The sequence below is a fragment of the Hemiscyllium ocellatum genome, chromosome 5 (genome assembly GCF_020745735.1).
Source record: "Hemiscyllium ocellatum isolate sHemOce1 chromosome 5, sHemOce1.pat.X.cur, whole genome shotgun sequence".
In the NCBI taxonomy this organism is placed as follows: domain Eukaryota; kingdom Metazoa; phylum Chordata; class Chondrichthyes; order Orectolobiformes; family Hemiscylliidae; genus Hemiscyllium; species Hemiscyllium ocellatum.
Window position 1 is genome coordinate 1,277,729 of NC_083405.1, and position 20,986 is coordinate 1,298,714.

The window sequence follows — 20,986 nt, forward strand, 5'->3', positions numbered from 1 at the left end:
ATGTTGACCCTCAGGTTCCTTTTTAATTTTTTCCTCTCCAAACATTAACAGATGTTCTCTTGTCCTTGATTCCCCAACCTTGCGAAAAAAATTGAAATATTCACCCCTCATGATTTTATAAGAGTTACACCTCTATAAGAACCCCCTCAGTTTCCTACGCTGTAAAGAAATAAGTTCTAACCTGTCCAACCTCTGTCCGTAACTCAGACCCTTTAGCCCAGGAAACATCTTTGTACATTTCTTCTACACTCTTTCTAGTTCAATAATATCCTTTCTAGGGCAACGTGAACAAAACTGAGCACAATACTCCAACTGCAGCCTTACCAACATCCGTACAACTGCAACATAACGTCCCAACTTCTATATAAATGCACTGATGAAGGCCAGTGTGCCAACAGCCTTCTTCACTGTCTTGTGTATCTGTGATTCAAATTTCAGGCAACTGCGCACCTGATCTCCAACATCCTTTTGTTCCAATACCCTCCTTAAGGCCCTCTCATTCATCATTAAACTCCCCCTGAATTTGAATTTCCAAAATGCAAGACGTCACACTTACCGACATTAAACTCCATTTGCTATTTCTCAGCCCACTTCCCCAGCTGGTCAAGGTACTGCTACAATGTTTGGTAAAGTTCCTCACTGTAAACAATGCCTCCTATTTTAGAGTCATCTGAAAACTTACTAACCTTGCGTTGTGCACTCTCTTCCAAATCACTGATATAGATAAAAACAGCAATGGGCCCAGTACTGAACCCTGAGGCACTCCACTAGTCACAGGCCTCCAGTCCGACAAGCATACCTTCACCATAGCCATTTGCTTCATAATGTCAAGCCAATGGTGTCGCCAATTTGCCAGTTTACCTTGGATTCCATGCGATCTAACCTTCTAGGGCGGCCTTCCATGTGGAACCTGATCAAAAGCGTTACTGAAATCCACATAGACTATGTCCACTACCCGGCTCTTGTCAACTTTCCTGGTCACTTCCTCAAAAAACTAACAAAATTTGTAAGGCATCAGACTTGCCGACTGCTCCAAGTCAAACTCTATCTTTTCAAATGCATGCACATCTTATATCTCAGAACCTTCTCAAGTGGTTTACCAAAAACAGATGGTCTATACTTCCCAGGCATTTCTTTGCAGCCTTTCTTGAAGAAGGGCTTTACATTTGCTACCCCCCAGTCTTCCAGGATCTTGGCCCCTGAACTGTCTTCTCTCGCCTCTTGCAGTGCTCTTGGATATATCTGGTCAGGGCCAAGAGATTTGTCTGACCTTTTGCATTCTAATATGTCCAACAGCACCTCTACTGTGACATGGACTGTACCAATTTATGACAATTAACATCCCAAAAGTTACTGGTCTACATGTCTTTCCTCATGATAAACACAGAGGGGAAATTGAGGACCTCAGCCATCTCTTATGGTTTTACATATGTATGCCCATTTTGGATTTTAAGGTGTCCTATTCTCTCCCTAGTTGTTCTTTTTTCTTTACTATATTGAATTTGGATTCACCCTAATCTTCTCAGCCAAGGCTATCACATACCCCCTTTTTGCCTCCCTGATTTCTTTCTTCAGCAAAACTCCTGTGTCTCCTGTGTACCTCCAGGGATTCTCTTTTGATTCCAGCTGCCTGTACCTGAGCCATGCCTCCTTTTTTGCTGGTCAGAGCCTCAATATCTCTTGTCATCCAGGGTTCTCTCTTCCAGCTTCACTTTCCCTTCACCCTCACAGGAACATTGAAATCGAGCTGTCTCACTTTTGAATCCCTCCCACTTGCCCGGGATCCTTTTACCTGGAAACAAACTACTCCAATCAACCCCTGCAATCCCCTGTCTAATTCCAACAAAATACGCCTTGCCCCAATTTAGAACTTGAATCTGTGGACCATTTTTTCCTCTCTTAACTATTTTAAAATTAATACAGCGCAAGTCACTTTTCCCAAAATACTCCCCCACTTTACCTCCGTCACCTATCCATCCCTATTTCCTAACAGTATGTCGAGTTTTTCTCTTCTCGAGTAGGATCATCTATATATGGCTTGTGGATAATTTGCTGAACATTATTAAGAAACTCCGTCACATCGAAGTTTTTAACCATTTGGATGCCCCAGTCTCTGTTAGGAAAATTTAAATCACCTATTATGGCAATCCTATTGCTCATGCTACTCTCACCAGTCTCTCTGCATATTTGTTCCTCTAATTCCCATTGATGATCTGGAGGCTTATAGTTTAACCACTATAACATCACCATCCCCTTCTTACTTCCTTGCACCATTCACAAAAATTCATCGGATATTATCTCAGTTATTTCATCTTTAAATTTTTATTTGATACTCGCCTTAATAAAAACGATTGATATTTGAACAGTTTCCATTTACATCTCTCCCTTGCAATGATTTTCACATCCGTAGCACCCCTTGTCAAGGTACAGTGGAGATATGGAGCTGTAAATGGATGGGAACAGCACATCCTGTCACTTCCAGCATTGGCTGCAAGTTTCCCCACACTGGGCAGTGATCTAACACAGCGTTACCGAACAATGCAAGAGTCTGGATTTATGTACGAATGAGCCAGTGCGGTCTGCACAGCTCCCCACACTGGGCATATAGCCCAGGATTACAGATCAAGTATTGGTGTGGGCTGTACAGATTTCCACTCTGGACCGGATCTACACAGTGCTCCATTTTGAATGTATAATGGATGGGCTGGTTTAGTGAATTTGATTGCGAATGTGAGAGAACCAAACATCTGACAATACCTTTATTTTGTGTTTGCATTCTTGTGATTGGACCCTTCAAATCCTGACTCATCCTTAGACCCGACCCACTGGATGAGTGATGCTGGCTGTTGCTACAGCATCTGGGTCTGCAACATGACCACCAAATGGAGCAGAGGCTGTAGTGAGGGGAGTCTTCGTAAAATGGAATGAGGAAATCACAATCAGATCAGCTGTGGACTTAGTGAATGGTGGGACAAAATTGAATGGACCACGAATGCAACTTATTCATACATTTATGTTTGTTCCAAGCAAACTTCCCTTCTCTCTTAGTGTCCCATACTGATGGGTAGTGAGGCACCTCCTCCTATTCCTGCGTGACAGGATTCTGGGGCCTCACTAGCCTCCAAATTGCCCCGTGCCCAAGTTTTGAACAGTTGAGTGATTGCCTCCTGCCCCTGTGTCCCTGTCTCGAGCAGTTGAATGACCGCCTTCTGTTCCTGTGTCCCAGTCTTGAGCAGTGGAGTGACTCCCTCCTGTCCCTGTGTCCCAGTCTCGAGCAGTTGAATGACTGCCTTCTGTTCCTGTGTCCCATTCTCGAGCAGTTGAATGACTGCCTCCTAATTTGAGTGTTGTGAAAATAGATTTCCTCCTCCTGCTCTTAAGTAACAGGCTCCAATATCTCTCTGCTCATCTGCTGCTCCTGTGGAACGGCTTTATGGAATTGAATGGCCTCTTCACATGCTTTACGGCCTCTGTTGTCAAAAAGCCTGTCTCCTGTTTCTGTCAAACATCATCAAAATCTGAATGATGTATTTGACTCTCAGTAATTGAGCAAACAATCTGACTGACAGAATTCAGAAACTGCATAACCTCCTCCTGTTCCTGTGCTGAACACTCAAGAGTCAATAGAGTCTCAGAGATGTACAGCAAGGAAAAAGACCCTTCGGTCTAGTCGTTCCATACCGAACAAATATCTTAAATAAATCTCGTCCCACTTGCCAGCACTTTGCCCATCTCCCTCTAAATCCTTCCCAAGCATTTATCCATCCAAATGCCTTTTAAATGGTGTAATTGTACCTGCCTCCACAACCACTTTTGGCTGTTCAATCCATGCACACAGCAGCCTTTGTGTGAAAATTTTGTCCCTCATGTCCCTTTTTAAATCTTTCCCCTCTCACCTTATACCTTTGTCCTCTAATTTTGGACTCGCCTATCCTGCATAAGATACGTTGATTGTTTACCTTATCTGGGCCCCTCATGATTTTATAAACCTCTTTAAGGTCACCCCTCAACCTCAACACTTGAAAGTTGTCCCAGCCTGCTCAAACTCTTTGACATCTGCAACTTTCTTTTAAATCTCTTCTGCACCCTCTCAAGTTTGATAACATCTTTCCGACAGCAGGGAGATCAAAATTAAAGGCAATATTACAAAAGTGGCCAAACCAATGTACTGATCAGATGCAACATGTCATGCAAATGCTTAGATTCAAAGCACACACCAAGTGCCTTCTTCACTATGCTGCCTACCTGTGACGGCATTTTCATGGAAAGGAGAACCTGCACCACAAGTCTAGCTTTGCTGCCTCACAGGGCATTGATCCAGGTTTAATTCCATCCTTGAATGACTGGCTTTGTGGAGTTTGTACATTCTCTCCGTATCTGCGTGAGTTTCATCTGGTGCTATGTTTTCCTCCCATAGTATAAAGATATACAGGTAAGGGTAGATTGGCCAACCTAAATTACGCACTGTACCCAGGGATGTGTAGGCGAGGTGGATTAGCCATGGGAAATGCTGGCTGAGAGGGATAGGGTCGGGGCTTGTCCAGTGGGATACTGTTTAGAGGGTTGCTGAGGCTTCGATGGGCCGAAAAGCCTGTTTCCTCACGGTAGGGATTCTATAATGTCTATGGAGTTCTCTTCGCTTGGCAACTGTCGACAGGACCCTACGTACAAGTCTTGCCCTGATTTGTCTTGCAAAATGCAACATCTTACATTTATCTAAAATAAACTCCATCTGTCACTCCTCGGGTCACCTATTCAAGTTTCCAATATACTCTGAGAGATCATTCTTCACTGTCAACTACACCACCAAATTTAGAATCATCTACAAACTTACTGACCATACTTCATATATTCAAATGAAATCATTTGTATAAGTGACAAAGGGCAGTGGACTCACTATTGATCTTTGCGGCACGCCACTGGTCACAGGTCTCCAAGTTTAATGAAAAATGCCCACTGTCACGCCCTGTCTCCAATATTCAAGAAAAATTTGGATCTAACAGACGAGCTCTCCCAGGATCCCAGGCAGTCTGACCTTGCTAACCAGTCTACCATGTAGAACATTTTGACTTTCTTACTGAATTCCATAAAGACAACATCCACTGTCCTGCCTTCATCAATCATCTTCATCACTTCCTCAAAACATTCCACTGAGTCAGTGAGACGTGATCGCCAATATACAAAACCCTCTTCAGTCCTTGTCTTTCCCAATGCATATCGATCCTTTTCCTCAAAATCCCCTCCAACAATTTAGTCACCAGTGACGTCAGGCTCACCGGTCTATAGTAACCTGGTTTTTCCTTATATTCTTAAATAATGACACAATGTTAGCTGCCCTCCAGTGTTTTAACACCTCACCTGTGGAAATCAATGATACAAATATATCAGAAAAATGCTGATCGATCTCTTTCCTAGCTTCCCACGAATATCTGGGATACAGCTGATCAGGTTACAGGGATTTGTTCACATTTATGTGTTTTAAAATGTCGAACACCTCCTTGCAATATATACACTTTTTATGATATATGCAAAAACAATTACTGCAGATGCTGGAAACCAGATTCTGGATTAGTGGTGCTGGAAGAGCACAGCAGTTCAGGCAGCATCCGAGGAGCAGTAAAATCGACGCTTTTGGCAAAAGCCCTTCATCATGAATACAGGCACAGTGCCTGAAAGGTGGAGAGATAAGTGAGAGGAAGGAGGGGATGGGGAGAAAGTAGCATAGAGTAGAATAGGTGAGTGGAGGAAGGGATGAAGGTGATAGGTCAGGGAGGAGGGTGGAGTGGAGAGGTGGAAAAGAAGATAGGCAGGTAGAACAAGTCCGGACAAGTCATGGGGACAGTGCTGAGCTGGAAGTTTGGAACTGGGGTGAGGTGGGGGAAGGGGAAATGAGGAAACTGGTGAAGTTCACATTGATTCCCTTGAGTTGAAGTGTTCCGAGGTGGAAGATGAGGCGTTCTTCTTCCAGGCGGCGGGTGGTGAGGGAGCAGCGGCGATGTTCTCGGCAGAGTGGGAGGGGGAGTTGAAATGTTGGGCCACAGGGTGTTGTGGTTGATTTTTGCGGGTGTCCCAGAGATGTTCCTAAAGCGCTCTGCTAGGAGGCATCCAGTCTCCCAATGTAGAGGAGACCGCATCGGGAGCAATGGTTGCAATCAATGATATTAGTGGATGTGCAGGTAAAACTTTGATTGATGTGGAAGGCTCCTTTTGGGCCTTGGATTGAGGTGAGGGAGGATGTGTGGAAGCAGGTTTTGCAATTCCTGCGGTGGCAGGGGAAGGTACCAGGACGGGAGGGTGGGTTGTAGGGGGGCATAGACCTGACCAGGTGGTCATGGAGGGAATGGTCTTTGAGCAAGGCAGAAAGGGGTGGGGAGGGAAATGTATCCCTGGTGGTGGGGTCTTTTTGGAGGTGGCGGAAATATCGGCGGATGATTTGGTTAATGCAAAGGTTGATAGGGTGGAAGATGATCACCAGGGGCGTTCTGTCCTTGTTATGGTTGGATGGGTGGGGTCTGAGGGCGGAGGTGCGGGATGTGGACGAGATGCATTGGACTGCATCTTTAACGACGTGGGAAGGGAAATTGCGGTCTCGAAAGAAGGAGGCCATCTTTTGAGTTCTGTGGTGGGACTGATCCTCCTGGGTGCAAATATGGTGGAGGCGGATGAATTGAGAATGCGGGATGGCATTTTTACAGGAATGAGGGTGGAAAGAGGTGTAATCCAGTGGCTGAGGGAGTCGGTGAGTTTGTAACAAATGTCATGTCAAGTTGGTCGTCATTAATGGAGATGGAGAGGTCCAGAAAGGGGAGGGAGGTATCGGAGGTGGTCCAGGTAAATTTAAGTTCAGGTGGAAAGTGTTGGTGAAGTTGATGAATTGCTTGACTTCCTCGCGGGAGCACAAGATGGCGCCAATGCTGTCATCAATATCGTGGAGGAAGAGGAAGGGAGTGGTCACCGGTGTCACAATATATTTCTTCATTATCTCGCTCTTGAAACCTCTGCCAATTAAATACAGAGGAGAAATACTTATTTAGTATCCCTCCCATCTCCTGTGGTTCCACATACTGATCTTTAAGGGGCCATATTCTGTGCCTAGTTAATCTTTTGCCATTAAAGGATTTGTAGAATTTCTTCATTGCCTCAATAACCCTATTTCTGAAGCCATCTCATGTCCACATTTTTCGGGTGCGATTTCCCCGTTGACTATACACTTATTGCCCTTATACTCCTCTCTGGATTCACTTGATCTCAGCTCTGTTTACCAGACATATGCCTCCTTCCTTACCTAGACGAGAGCATCAATATATCTCCCTACCCCCACCTGCTTGCCCATCTCACTAATAGGAACATGTTGGCTCTGGACTCTCTGAAACCATGTTTTGATGGCCTTGCATTTTCCAACCGCCCCTTTACCTGTGAATAGGGGATTCCAATCAGCCTTTCACAGGGTTCGCCTAACAATTGCGAAATTGGCCTCATTCGAAGTTAAAACTTTAATGTTGGCATCAGGTCTTTCCTCTTCCAAAACTAATTTAAACCTAATATTTATGCGTAACAGACTTGGAATGTTAAATAGACACTTCTTGCCCCTCTGTAACAGGCTCGAGACGCTGAATGGGCTCCTCCTGTCCCTTTGTACTAGACTCAAGGAGCTTAATGGCATCCTCCAGTTCCTCTATAACACACTCGAGAGGCTGCTGGCCTCATCCAGTCCTTGTGTAACAGATCCGAGACACAGCAACCCGTGGATTACGAGCAGCCAGTCAACTGTATCTGTTGGAGGTATATTCGTTCTCAGTTACAGAAAGACAAACAACACAATGTACTCCAGGTGCCCTCTCAGTAACGCCTCATACAGCAGCAGCGACACATCTCTTTGTTTTGAATGATTCTGTTGACAAAATGTGCCAATATTCCAGCTTTCCACCTTTCAAAGTCGCAACAGGCTAATGTGGGCTGAAAAGCCTTCTCCTGCCCCTCTGATAGAGGCCCACAGAGACAGAATTGCTTTGGCCTGTCCTTGAGCAGCAGTCTCAATGCTCTGTCTCAAGGTTATGAAATGATTTGATAACGGGGCATTAAAACCAGGAGTAGTCTTACACTGGTCAATAAGTCCCGAACTTTGGGTTCAGGTATCTAGAAACTTATCACACGATCTGGTATTTTATAAGTGCCCCCTTTCATATATAGATTGGAACATATGTAGACCTCTGCAGTGTTCTGTTAATACCCTCATATACAAGGAAAAATAGAGTAAAAAGATGGAAAGATTTATGGTCCATCCTTCAGCAACCGTCATCCAATCCATCCAAAACCAAGGAATGTTCCCTCTTATTGTGATATGTAAAGTGATGTATGGAACTGGTTAACTGAGTCTATTTGTTCAGTGATGGTGATTAATACCAATCTCCATGGATTCTAATTATCCCAGTGGAGGGTTTCCATCTTTTAACGATAATTGGGCGCTGTTCAATGTGTTATCCCATAACATGAGCGGGAGCATCACCGACAGCACTGACAGGGATCAGTACCTCCAGAGAGAGGGGGGAGAAGAGATCAGATTCTGAGAACATTACACTGGAATGTTCCAACAATGGATCAGAATCTGGGAACATTAGACTGGAATGTTCCAACAATAGACAGGAGTTTATCCAATTATGTTTGGTATCTTTCTGCATTTGATTGGTTGTCCTTATCATTGCAGATCTATTATGCTCTTCTCATAATTCAACATTTTTATTATCCTTTCCTGGCTATCGTTGGTGTTCCTGGTAAGTGTCACTGTCCAGATTTTGTTTTCTATAAACCAGTTCTGACTGTATTACTGTTCTTTCATATAGTCTACACTTCTTGTCACTATTAATGTTCCTGTTGAAACTCTGAATCGAGATATTTACTCTCCAGACCACTACTAACTATATCAATGAACGTGTTCAATTACTGTCTCCCTCTCTGCTCTGGCAGCGTTACTCATGGGTCTCTATGTTGAGCGACTCAGTTCCAGTGGAGAACCACAATTTATTGTATCATTGCCTTTGTTGCTTAAATAGTAAGAGCATGGAGGCCACTGTCTACTGTTCTGGTTACAAACTCAACTTCCTTCCACTGTTTCCATTCCATCCCTGGCCAATATCTGCGGCTGAAGCAGACGAGTCATATCTGTGGGAAATCCCTTTGGCCGTGAGCTGATTCCTGATACCATGCCCTGCCCATTTCTAACTTGACATACTCACTACTCCAGAATATATCTCATTGGTTTATTCCATCTGCTGTTTGAATCTTGAGCCAAGAAATGTAGTCTTAATGAAGCCAATAATCTGCTGCTGACACTCCCAGCTTCAAATCTGCTGAAGCAAATCTGATTCGAACTCACACCAAACACCCATCTATCTGTCATTCATGTGCACGCAGATATATATTGCTATTGTGTCTGACAATGCCTTTATTTTAACATTCTGAAACACTTTATCTCATCTGTCCATGAAACTTCTCTCGTTCTTTCTCTGTCGATTAACACAAAGCCTGCCAGCTGTTCTTATTTAAAGTAATTTCCTCCATGTGTGCTCCTTTACAATCAATAAGTTTCACATTCAACCACGCCATTCGCGCACACACACACTCTCTCTTTCAGTCTCTCTCAGTCACACATGTGCAGCAAATCTTCCCATTATAGACAGTAATCTGATGCGAGTATAGTTAGCATATGATAGTAAAGTTTGCAATACTCTCCATGCTGGGCAGATAGTGCAGTTTACTGAGCAACACACTAGCATGGTCTGCACAGCTCTCCATGCTGGGCTGTCATCTTGTCCCAGTTTATGTTTTTGTGGTGTTCTGTGAAGCAGATTTAGAATTTGATGTAACAAACCATTTCAGCTGATCTGACAATGTCTTTATTCAATGTTCGCATTATTGTAATTTTACTCTCGAAGATCTCACTTCTCCAGATAGTTCCACTGCCCTGTCTTTTTCCCCATATTTCCACAACATCTTTCAGTTAATTAACTGCCTACTTCTGCTTTAATGTGAATCTCTCTCTGGCCTTGGGTTTTGGCTCCCCAGTGTGTCGAGTACTGGCATTGTGTAGCTCAGAAATAATGAAATGGTGTGCGTCAGGCTGTTGTTCACTTCCTGGTATGCCCCATCTGATGGTCTGTGGACAGGAGTATTTAAGAAGTTATGAGATATATCCTTGTAAATTGGTCTGTACCTGTGTTTGCCCGGCTCAGGTGACCTTGCGATCAGTAACAGGTGAAAGTCCCTTGAGTAAAGCACCAGGCATCTAAATTGTGGGACAATGCTGCTCCTTTTTAAAAAAAAATGCCAGAGGGATTAAAGACCAAACTGCCGACTGAAAACGGCTCAAGTAAATAACTTACGAGGCTTTTTGGGTTTTTAATAAGTAGTTGGAACAACGGCCAGCTCGCACAGACCAGGCTTTCTAGTGTTTTCCTTGTAGCTGTAACAGTCACCATGTGCTTGGTGTCCCAGAAGGGTTGGAAGTTTTAGTAAATTATTCCTTGCTGCTATTGTCTCTGAAATCTCACTTGATGCTGTTTCCTCTGGATTGGAGAACTGTATGCAAGAATGTACGTCTGAATGTTCCTTTTTACCAAGGGATGTGTTTATGGGATGTTAGTATATTGGAACAGTTCATTTAGAACATAGAACATAGAACATAGAAGGATACAGCGCAGTACAGGCCCTTCGGCCCTCGATGTTGCGCCGACCGAATCCTACCTAACCTATACTAGCCCAATAACTTCCAAATGCCTATCCAATGCCCGCTTAAATGACCATAAAGAAGGAGAGTTCACCACTGATACGGGCAGGGCATTCCATGAACTCACAACCCGCTGTGTGAAGAATCTACCCCTAACATCTGTCCTATACCTACCACCCCTTAATTTAAAGCTATGTCCCCTAGTAACACCTGACTCCATTAGCGGTAAAAGGTTCTTAGTATCTACCCTATCTAAACCCCTAATCATCTTATACACTTCTATCAGATCTCCCCTAAACCTTCTCTTCTCCAATGAGAACAGCCCCAAGTGCCTCAGCCTTTCCTTATAAGATTTTCCTACCATTCCAGGCAACATCCTGGTAAACCTCCTCTGCACTCGTTCTAAAGCTTCCACATCCTTCCTATAGTATGGCGACCAAAACTGCACACAATACTCCAGATGAGGCCTCACCAGAGTCTTATACAACTGCAACATGACCTCAGGACTCCGGAACTCAATTCCTCTGCCAATAAAGCCCAGTACACCATATGCCTTCCTCACAGCACTATTTACCTGGGTGGCAACTTTCAGAGATCTGTGTACATAGACACCAAGATCCCTCTGCTCATCCACACTACCAAGTAGCCTACCATTAGCCCAGTAATCCATCATCTTGTTCTTCCTACCAAAGTGAACGACTTCGCACTTAGCTACATTGAATTCCATTTGCCACATTTCCGCCCAGCTCTGCAACTTATCTATATCCCGCTGTAACCTACCACTTCCTTCCTCACTATCCACAACTCCACCGACTTTTGTGTCATCCGCAAACTTGCTTACCCAGCTTTCAAGTCCTTCCTCTAGATCATTTATAAAGATAACAAAAAGCAATGGTCCCAAAACAGATCCTTGTGGTACACCGCTAGTAACTGCGCTCCAAGATGAACATAATCCATCAACTACTACCCTCTGTCTCCTTCCAGCCAGCCAATTCCTAATCCAAACCTCTAATGTATCCTCAATGCCATACCTCCGAACCTTATCGAACGCCTTACTAAAATCCATATACACAACATCTACTGCTTTACCCTCATCCACTTCCTTAGTCACCTTCTCAAAGAACTCAATAAGGTTTGTGAGGCACGACCTGCCCTTCACAAAACCATGCTGGCTATCCCTGATCACGTTATTCCTACCCAGATGTTCATAAATCTTATCCCTTACCATTCTCTCTAAGACTTTGCCCACCACTGAAGTCAGACTCACTGGCCTATAGTTACTAGGGCTATCCCTACTCCCTTTCTTGAACAATGGGACCACATTCGCTATCCTCCAGTCCTCTGGTACTATTCCCGTAGACAATGACGACATAAAAATCCAGGCCAATGGCTCTGCTATCTCCTCCCTAGCTTCCCATAGGATCCTGGGGTAAATGCCATCAGGTCCAGGAGACTTATCTATATTCATCCTTTCCAATATTCCCAAAACCTCCTCCCTGCATATTTCCAGGGCATCCATTCTAATTATTTGTGATTCCATATTCACATCAGCAACAGTGTCCTGTTCCTGAGTGAATACTGATGAAAAGAAGGTAGAAGGTACTATATCCATTATTCGGTTAAAGTTTCCAATAGTAAAGTTATACTAAATTCCTTTTCATTTTGTATGGATTTTCATTAGAGTGTTTAAATATATTATGTTTTGCTATATGATGAGTGTTTTGACTCGTAGCATCATATCTGGAACTCCCACTTCACATCTACCTTTAAAATAAGAAAAAGTTGGCATCGAAGCTAACTTCTTCACATAGGTTGAGGCAGTCCAGTTGGTCTATAGGAAACTGGGGACTCTTGTCAGGTTCTAAATCGATAATAGCAAATTGGGTTGAGCATTACAATCCCTACAGTGTGCAAACAGGCCATTCAACCCACCAAGTCCACATCGACCCTCCGAGGAGTAACCAACCCAGACCCATTCCTCTACCCTTTTATTACACATTTACCCTGACTAAGGCACCTAACCCATACATCCGTGAAAACTATAAACAATTTAGCATGACCAATTATCCTGACATGCACATCTTTGGATTGTGGTAGGAAACCAGAGAATCCAGAATAAGCTCATGCAGACACTGGAGAATATGCACCGGAGACAATGGGGTTCAAAGGTCGTGTATGGTCGTTGTAAGCGTCTTTTATTTGGGAGGTTGAATTCGGTTGGTTTAAACAGTGTTTTGTGTATAAAGATTCTTTCAGTCACTAAGAGTTCACTGGGTGTGGAAGAAGTAAAGTTGGGGTTTTACAAAAGGTAATGAAGACAAAGCTGTAGGAATTGGCAGACAGGCTTGAGTTGGGGTTGTGTTTGTCTGTGAGAAAATGAGGGATAATTACAGCTATACCTTGGCAATTACATTTGGTGGAACTGCCATCAGACTCTTTGGAAATGGCTCGAATTCAATTTCAAATGAGGCGCCTTGAACATGAGAAGGAATTGAAACAGTTGAATTATGATGAAAAGTAGAAATAAAAGAAAAGGAAGTGAAGAAGAAAGAGAGAAAAAGAGAGAAGAAAAGCAGAGAGTTTCAACTTCAAAAGTTAGCAATTAGAGAAGAAAGTTGGCATAGAAGGCGGCGGCGATGAACATAGACAATAGGCTGGATGAGAAGGATAGTGAGGATGAGCAACCCTATAGTAGCCAATGGCCTGATGGGGTTCTTGTTTAAATACATCCAGGCATTATCTAAATTTGATGAGAAGGATGGGGAAGCAATTTTAATTTCATTTAAGAATGTGGCTAAACAAATGCAGTGGCCAATGACCATGTGGATTTAGTTGATCCAAACAAAACTGATAGGTATTTGCATCCCTATTGGAGGAGGTATCTGGCCAGAATGGAGTGGTGAAGAAAGCCATCTGAAGTGTATATGAGGTTGTGCCAGAAGCCGACAGACAGTGTTTCAGGAATCTAAAAATGGGTCCCTGGTTAAACGCACATTGAGTTTCAAAAAAAAATCAAACAAAGCATTTTGAAAGGTGGGGTAAGGGTATTAAAACAGAGCAAACCTATGACACTCTTAGAGAGATTCTTATGGTGCAGAATTGCATCGATTCACTTCTTGCAGTCGTGAGAACTCTTGTGGAAGAGCAGAGAGTTAAAATGGCAAGTGTAGAAGCTGAAATGGCTAATGATAATCATTGAGTTCAGGAATCAAAGTTTGGTTTCTGTGAGCGATTGAGAAGAATGTGCGAGATCTTCTTAAAATATATCCCTGTGAGAATAAGGTTAACTAGCATAGACCAGGAGTAGCAGATAAAGAGGTTACAGCATTAATAGGTACAGAAGCATGTAATTCTTTTATGCTGCGAAATGATGAGCTGTGTAATTCAGAGGGAGTATTGGAGAGATGAGAAGTGCTCCATTATGTAACGTGTGGTTGGAGTGTCCAGTGGAAACATCAACAGATTTATTCCACAATGGGGAAGGAGGCCTTGAGCTTGGTGTTGGCGTTCCAACATTTCAGCATTTAAATTGTGAATAACATACATGAGACAAATCTTTCTCACTCATTGTGAACCTTTAAAGTTTTTCGAGAAGTTTAGGGAGAAAAATACCAGTCGGTTTCGATTGAGCTTATTATTACTGCCATTCAATTTGAAATTATACAGGTGGCAGGGTGAGAAAACCTAAGTTTTGACATGTTATGGAGAAGTGAATGAAGAAAGACAAAGGCATTCTGTGGCAGGAGTAAAATGACTAAAATCAAATCTAGTTGTGAACATTTGTATGCGCAGAGTCAATGTAATATATATGCATTGGAGTCTACTAATAGAGGACGATTTGGAGGTCTAAAATAAATCCACTTTTGTATATTGATGGATCATTTTATTGAAGGTGGAGTTGTGAGTTTACTATCACTGTAAAGAGGTTATGTTCTCTTAGGTTGTTTTTGATGTGTGGTTCTAAAGGCAGAGGTGCAGAACTGCTGTCTGAAAACAGTTTAAGTAAATAACTGAGGAAGCCTTAAGGTTTCATTAAAACGGAGGTAACAATTGAAGGGCAGTGGCCAGCTCTCCCAGACCAGATTTCCTAGAAGGACTGGAAGTTTCAATACAGGATCCACAGCTGCCTTTCTTTCTGAGATCTCTGTTGATGTTGATTTCTCTTGGATTGGAAAATTGCATGTAAGAATCTGTATTTGAATATATCTTTGTATCAAGCAGTGTCTACCAAGAAGGTACGATATCTATTGTTTGTATAACTGTTCCAACATATAAGCTATCACAAAATGTTCCTTTCTTTGATTGGATTTTAAATAAAGCATTTGAATAGATTATATTTTGCTTAATGTCGAGTGGTTTGATCAGTAACAACAAACCTGGAACACACACATCACATCCAGGGTTAAAATAAGAAAGGTTTGGGTCTAAGTGGCTTCGTAAAATATTTTGTGGGGATCTGGTCTGGTCCACAGCAGTTGTCACAGAGGTGTTTCTGACTGACTCCTGTTATTGAAAAGTTAGTGGAGGGGCTGGAGATGGTATGCTGGAGGTTGTGCTGTGAGCTGCCTCAGGTATTCATGGAGACCTGAGGATATGGTGACCCAACTCTAGATGGTGCATAGGGACTGTAGTTACAGCATCTGAGTCAGTAACATGAACAACAAATGGAGCAGACGCTGCAGATTGGGGAAGCTCTGAAACCATGGAGTGATTGTGTCTGGGGAAAGGGATCTGCTGTATCCACCCCGAGTATTCCAGGAACAGCATCCCAAACTCCACTTAACCCAGGAGCAGAGTGTGACGGACACTGACTGAACAAGAGCTGGTCACAGAGCGGTGTTACCTCCAACAAGACGTCGTGCAGCTTCACACCAGGAGGAGGATGGTACCGCCAGTGGCTGTTATGATCACAGTTTCATTCAGCTTCTATGATCCAGAACATTCCATACATGACTAGGTGACATATCCATCAGTTTCCAGTATCTCAACATCAATGTCACCATTCGGAGATGGAGGATATATATGGTGGATGAGATAAATACATTGTTTCTCCCACAGCAGGGAGCGCCGGGTGTATCCAGTATAGTGGGATTCCCGGTGATGTACATGGCATCTGCGGAGTACCCATGTCAATGGGGAGATGTAGAGTAACTGAAAGAGCTCTCTTTATTAAAGTTACAGTGTGCCCATGCACAGTTCATCATGTTAGTGAATACCCACTGTCCTGCCAGCAGTCACGGCCTCTTAATTCAAAAGCAGTCATCCATTCCCATCATCATTGGTTGTCCACGTAGAAAGAAATGAATATATCTTGGATAAAGGCCGTCCCCTTGATGCATGTTTCAAAACATCATCCCCACCAACCAACCACATCAAAATATTCCATGTGTACGGAGAGCAATGGGGTCACTTGGAGTGTCAAGGAGCAGACGATTACGGATGGAGCAAAACCTCCCATGTCTGAACGGGTCTGAGTGAACCCCCCAGTACCCAGTATCATTACGTCCTGTAATCCCTCTCCATTTCAGTAACATACTGCCTTCCATTATTCCTGTTAATGAAATGACAATTTATACCAGGTAATATTGCACCTGCCAAATTATTACCCATTGCCTTTTCCTCTCTGAATCCATTTGCAGACTTTCCACTCTCTCTTGATAATTTAATCTCTTCCTTATCACAGCGACATCACCAAACTCAGTATCTGGATATCTGTTCCATTCTCCTGATCATTGATATCGATTGTAAATAGTTGAGGTCCCCGCACTGGTCACTGTGTGACTCTGCTGGTGAAGTTCTGTCAAACTGATTAACAGTGATTTACCTGGAGTGCCTGCTTCCTGTTTGATACCTAGTCCTCCCCAATTCCTGAGCAACACAGTCGAAGGGTTGAATAAGAACAAGGAGCATCTGTGAGGATTCCAACCCCTCGAACCTGCTCCGCCATTGAATAAAATCATGGCTGAATGTCATCGCAGCCTCTGTTCCACTTTCCTGCTATCTCTCCATCCTAAAACTATGGTCTCTTGTTGTAGATTGCGCCACATGAAAAAATATCCATTCCACATCTACACTTTCAAATACTTTTAGCATTTGACAGACCACAATGAGATCTCCTTTCATCCTTATAAACTCGAGAGGATAGGACTAAACTGCTCAATTTCTCTTCATAAGACAAACACTTCAAGTATGGAATCAATCTAATGAAGCTCTTTTGAATTGTCTCCAATGCAAATACCTTATTCCACAGGACACCCAAACTGTACTCCAGTTGCAGCCTCACTCAGGCTTTGCGTAGCTACAACAACACGCCCTAACTTTCTACTCTATCCTTTTATAAATAAACACTTAAATTCTGCTTGCATTTCTCATTACTTGCAGTACTCGCATGCAGGTTTTCTGTGACATGTAAGCAGACACCCAGGTCCCTCTGCACATTAGCACTTTGAATTTTCTCTCCATTTGTCTTTTTATTATACTGGCCAACTTGAACAGCCCCATATTTATTCACTTTAATTTTCCTTGCCAAATGTTGGACATTCATCCAACCTATCCATATAGTTTTTAAATCTCTTACATCAAACGATGCTAGTGACGTCTGAAAATGTGGTATCGTATTTTCTATCCCGTCAACAGACTACAGTAATACTATTGATTGCAAATGGTTGAGACATGAGAACTAAAATCAATGGCATCCCACAAATTGCATTTCATCTGATCGCATTTTGTTGGTTCACTAATCCTCCATCCAAGCGACATATACAATGCTTTCTGGAAGACCAGATATATTCCATCTCCAGTATTCCCATTATCCACCTCGTTTGTCACATCTTTAAGTAACTCAAGCAAACACTTCAAACTCGATTTATCCTTTGTAAAACCATGTTGACTCCGAGGGATTGAGGTTTGACTCTCAAATGTCCTCAACAATGGATTCTAATAATTGTCTTAAATTACAATAGTTTATCGTTAGGTTTTACTTCCTAATGTATACCATTATTACAAGTTCTTCCCTTTTGAAAACTTTTACGTTTTCATTGAATTCCTGTTTAATGTGCAAAATGTTTTAAGAGATCTGCTCCAATTGCTGTGTAAGAGCCATGTGTGGCTGAATGGACTCATCATCCTGTTGGTGTACAAACTCGATGGGCTGACGTCTTTCTGGTGCTCCCATGTTGTCGTCTCCAAGGCAAGAATGACCTCCTCCTGTTGATGCAATAGAGGGTTGGGGATTATGGAATCTTCCTGTTGCTGTGTAACAGCTTGAGGGAATGATGGATTTTCTCATACTTCTCCATAACAGGTGGAAACGCTGAATGGTCTCCCCATGTATCCTGGAGATGGGACCGAGGGAGTGATTGGTCTTCTCTTGTTCCCATACAACAGACACATGTCTGAATTACCTCTTCCTTTCTCAGATAGTTTTTATCATTATCCAATTACCTTGCAATAGGCTCCGTGGGTCTGAATGGCCTCCTATTATCCCACTGTAACAAGCTCCAGTCATTGTTCCAGTTCCTATGTTACAGACTTGAGGAGGTTGAATGGACTGACCCTGTTGCTCTGCAACAGGATACTGGGTGCAGCATGGCCTACTGTTACAGGCTCGAGTGGCTGATTGGCTTCATCCTGTAAATGTATATCAGGCTCCAGGGGATGAATAGCCTCGTCCTGTTGTGGTCTAACAGGTTCGAAGGCCTGAATATCTTCCTGTTATTCCTGTGTAACAGGCTGGAGAGCGGAATGGATTCCTCCACTATCTGTGTAATTCACTTCACTTGTTGACTCCTTCTGTCATCTATGTTGAAATAAGATCATCTTTAATTTTTGTAGACTCTATTGACGACTGGTTCAACCTGATCATCCTTTCGTTATAAGCTAGCATCTTCATTGCAGGAATCAGTTGAGGGAACCATCTCTGAGCTGCTTCCAATATAACAACAACCTTTCTTCACTGAAGAGACTAAATCTGTACACACTCCTCCAGATGTATCTCACTAAGACCCTGTACAGCAGCAGCAACACTTTAACAGCCAGTTGTAAGGTTCCCACCCAGGTTAGAGCTGTCTCAGCTCTCTGGGGGAGTACAGATAATTGTTGGAAGATCATTGTCCATCTCTACTCCATCAGCATAACGGGAGATCTGGAGAAATTAAAGTTTGAGAAGATCATAAATGATGTGACGAGATGCTCTCGACCATTAATCTCCCCAAAGCCCACGTCGCTCAGATTCCACAGAATCTAGTAAGGTGGAGCACAAATACAGCAAGGAGGAGCAAACATCGATGGGAGTTATATATCAAAGTGAAAGCTGCAATACAAATGCTGGACATGTTTTAAAACAGGAAATGAGATATACACATTTGTGTGAACTGCAGTAATAATGTACAAATGAAGTTATATCTAAACTGTGTTAACCCAATTGAATGCTAATGCTGGGAAAAATGGAATTCATAACCACGTGTGAGATGATTTGCATGAACATTATGTCGAGCACTGAGCTCGAGATCAGGTTATTTAGGACTTTGTGTTGAGTGATCAGAAGAGCTAATTGAAACTTTTGCTGTGAAGGACATTTTGGGAACAGTGACCACAATGTATTGGTTTTCATTTATGCTGTTGAGTACACGACAGTTTTTTTTGTATTTGAAGGAACCGTTACAAAACCATTATAAATATGAAGGGGTGAGCAGAAAGTGGGGACTACAGATGCTGGAGATCAGAGTGGAAGAGTGTGGTGCTGCAAAAACACAGTCAGGCAATATACTAAGAGCCATTAAATCAATATTTCGGCCACATGCCCTTCATCAGGAATGAAGCTTATGGGCCAAGGGGGCTGAGAGATAAATGAGAAGGGAGTGAGGCAGGGGAGAGGTAGCTGGGATTGCGATAGTTAGTTGAAGTTGGGGTTGAAAGTGATATGTGATGAAGGGAGACAGAATGCCTCATCTACTGCATCCATTAAACCCAATGTGGTCTTCTCTACATTGGCAAGACAGGACGCCAACATTTGGATAATTTCAGAAAAGATCTCTGGGACAGCCACGTTGAACAACTCCATCACCTTGTGGCTGAGCACTTTAACTCCCCTTCCCACTCTGCCAAGGACATGAGGGACCTGGGCCTGCTCCATCACCAAACCCGAGCCACCAGAAGCCTGAAGGAAGAAAGCCTCCCCTTCTGCCTTGGGACCGTCCAACCACAGGGGATCATAGTGGATTTCTCCATTTCCCCATTTCCCCTAATCCCACCTTATCCCACTCCAACCTTCCATGTCAGCACCGCCCTTTTGAATGTCCTATGTGTCCACCTTCCTTCCTATCAATCTGGTCCACCCTCCTTCCTCTCCGACTATCACTTTCAACTCCACCTTCATCTTCCTATTCGATGAAAGGAGGCAGCTTAGAAAAATGTCAAGTGTTGCAGTAAGCCAGTGGATTCAGAGAAATGTAGGACCCAGCAAAGGATGACCAACAAACTGAGAAGAAAATCAAAAAGAGAAAAAGCGTGCAAACGAAAGAAAACATAAAGACGCTAAAAAACGTCTATCAATGTATGAAAAAAACTAAAAACAAACTCAAATGTGGAACAGTGGGTCTGCGTTCTGGATAATTTATTGCGGAGAACAGAGAAATCACAGGGAAAGGAAATAGTTTCTTTGTGTGTTTATCTTCATGGAAGAATGCCCAGAAATTCTTCCAGAAATACCAAGTGACCATGGGACTTGTGTAAGTAAAGTCTAAGATCATTCTTATCAGTGTTGAGGTCATCTTTGAAAAGAAAGCTGGATTGAGTATTTATAAATCTGACAGACTCGATGTACTTCATACAAGGATTTCAGAGGAAGCAGCAATAGACAGGTTGTTTGCATCGCGGATTTTCACGTTTTTTTCCTACATATTCCCGAAAGGCATTTAGCCAATCAGGATAAGGGACGGTGATAAATATTATCCAAGAGTTTAAGAAAGGATGAAGAGGGAGAGTGGTGAACTACAGACTAGTAACTTGTCATCTGCAGTCGGGTGTCTGTTGGACTCGATTACAAAGAACATGCGACTAGATGCTTAGAAGGTAATAACATAACTGGGGAAAATGATAATGCATCGATGAAAGGAAAACCAGAAGTGGCAAACTTTTTTTGGATTGCTTTGAAGATGATTTTTGGAGACATAGGCAATGAAGAACCAATGGTTAATGTGGAGTTGGATAGTCATGAGCTCTTTTTTAAGAACTCACACAGTAAGCTCATAAGTAAAATTAAAG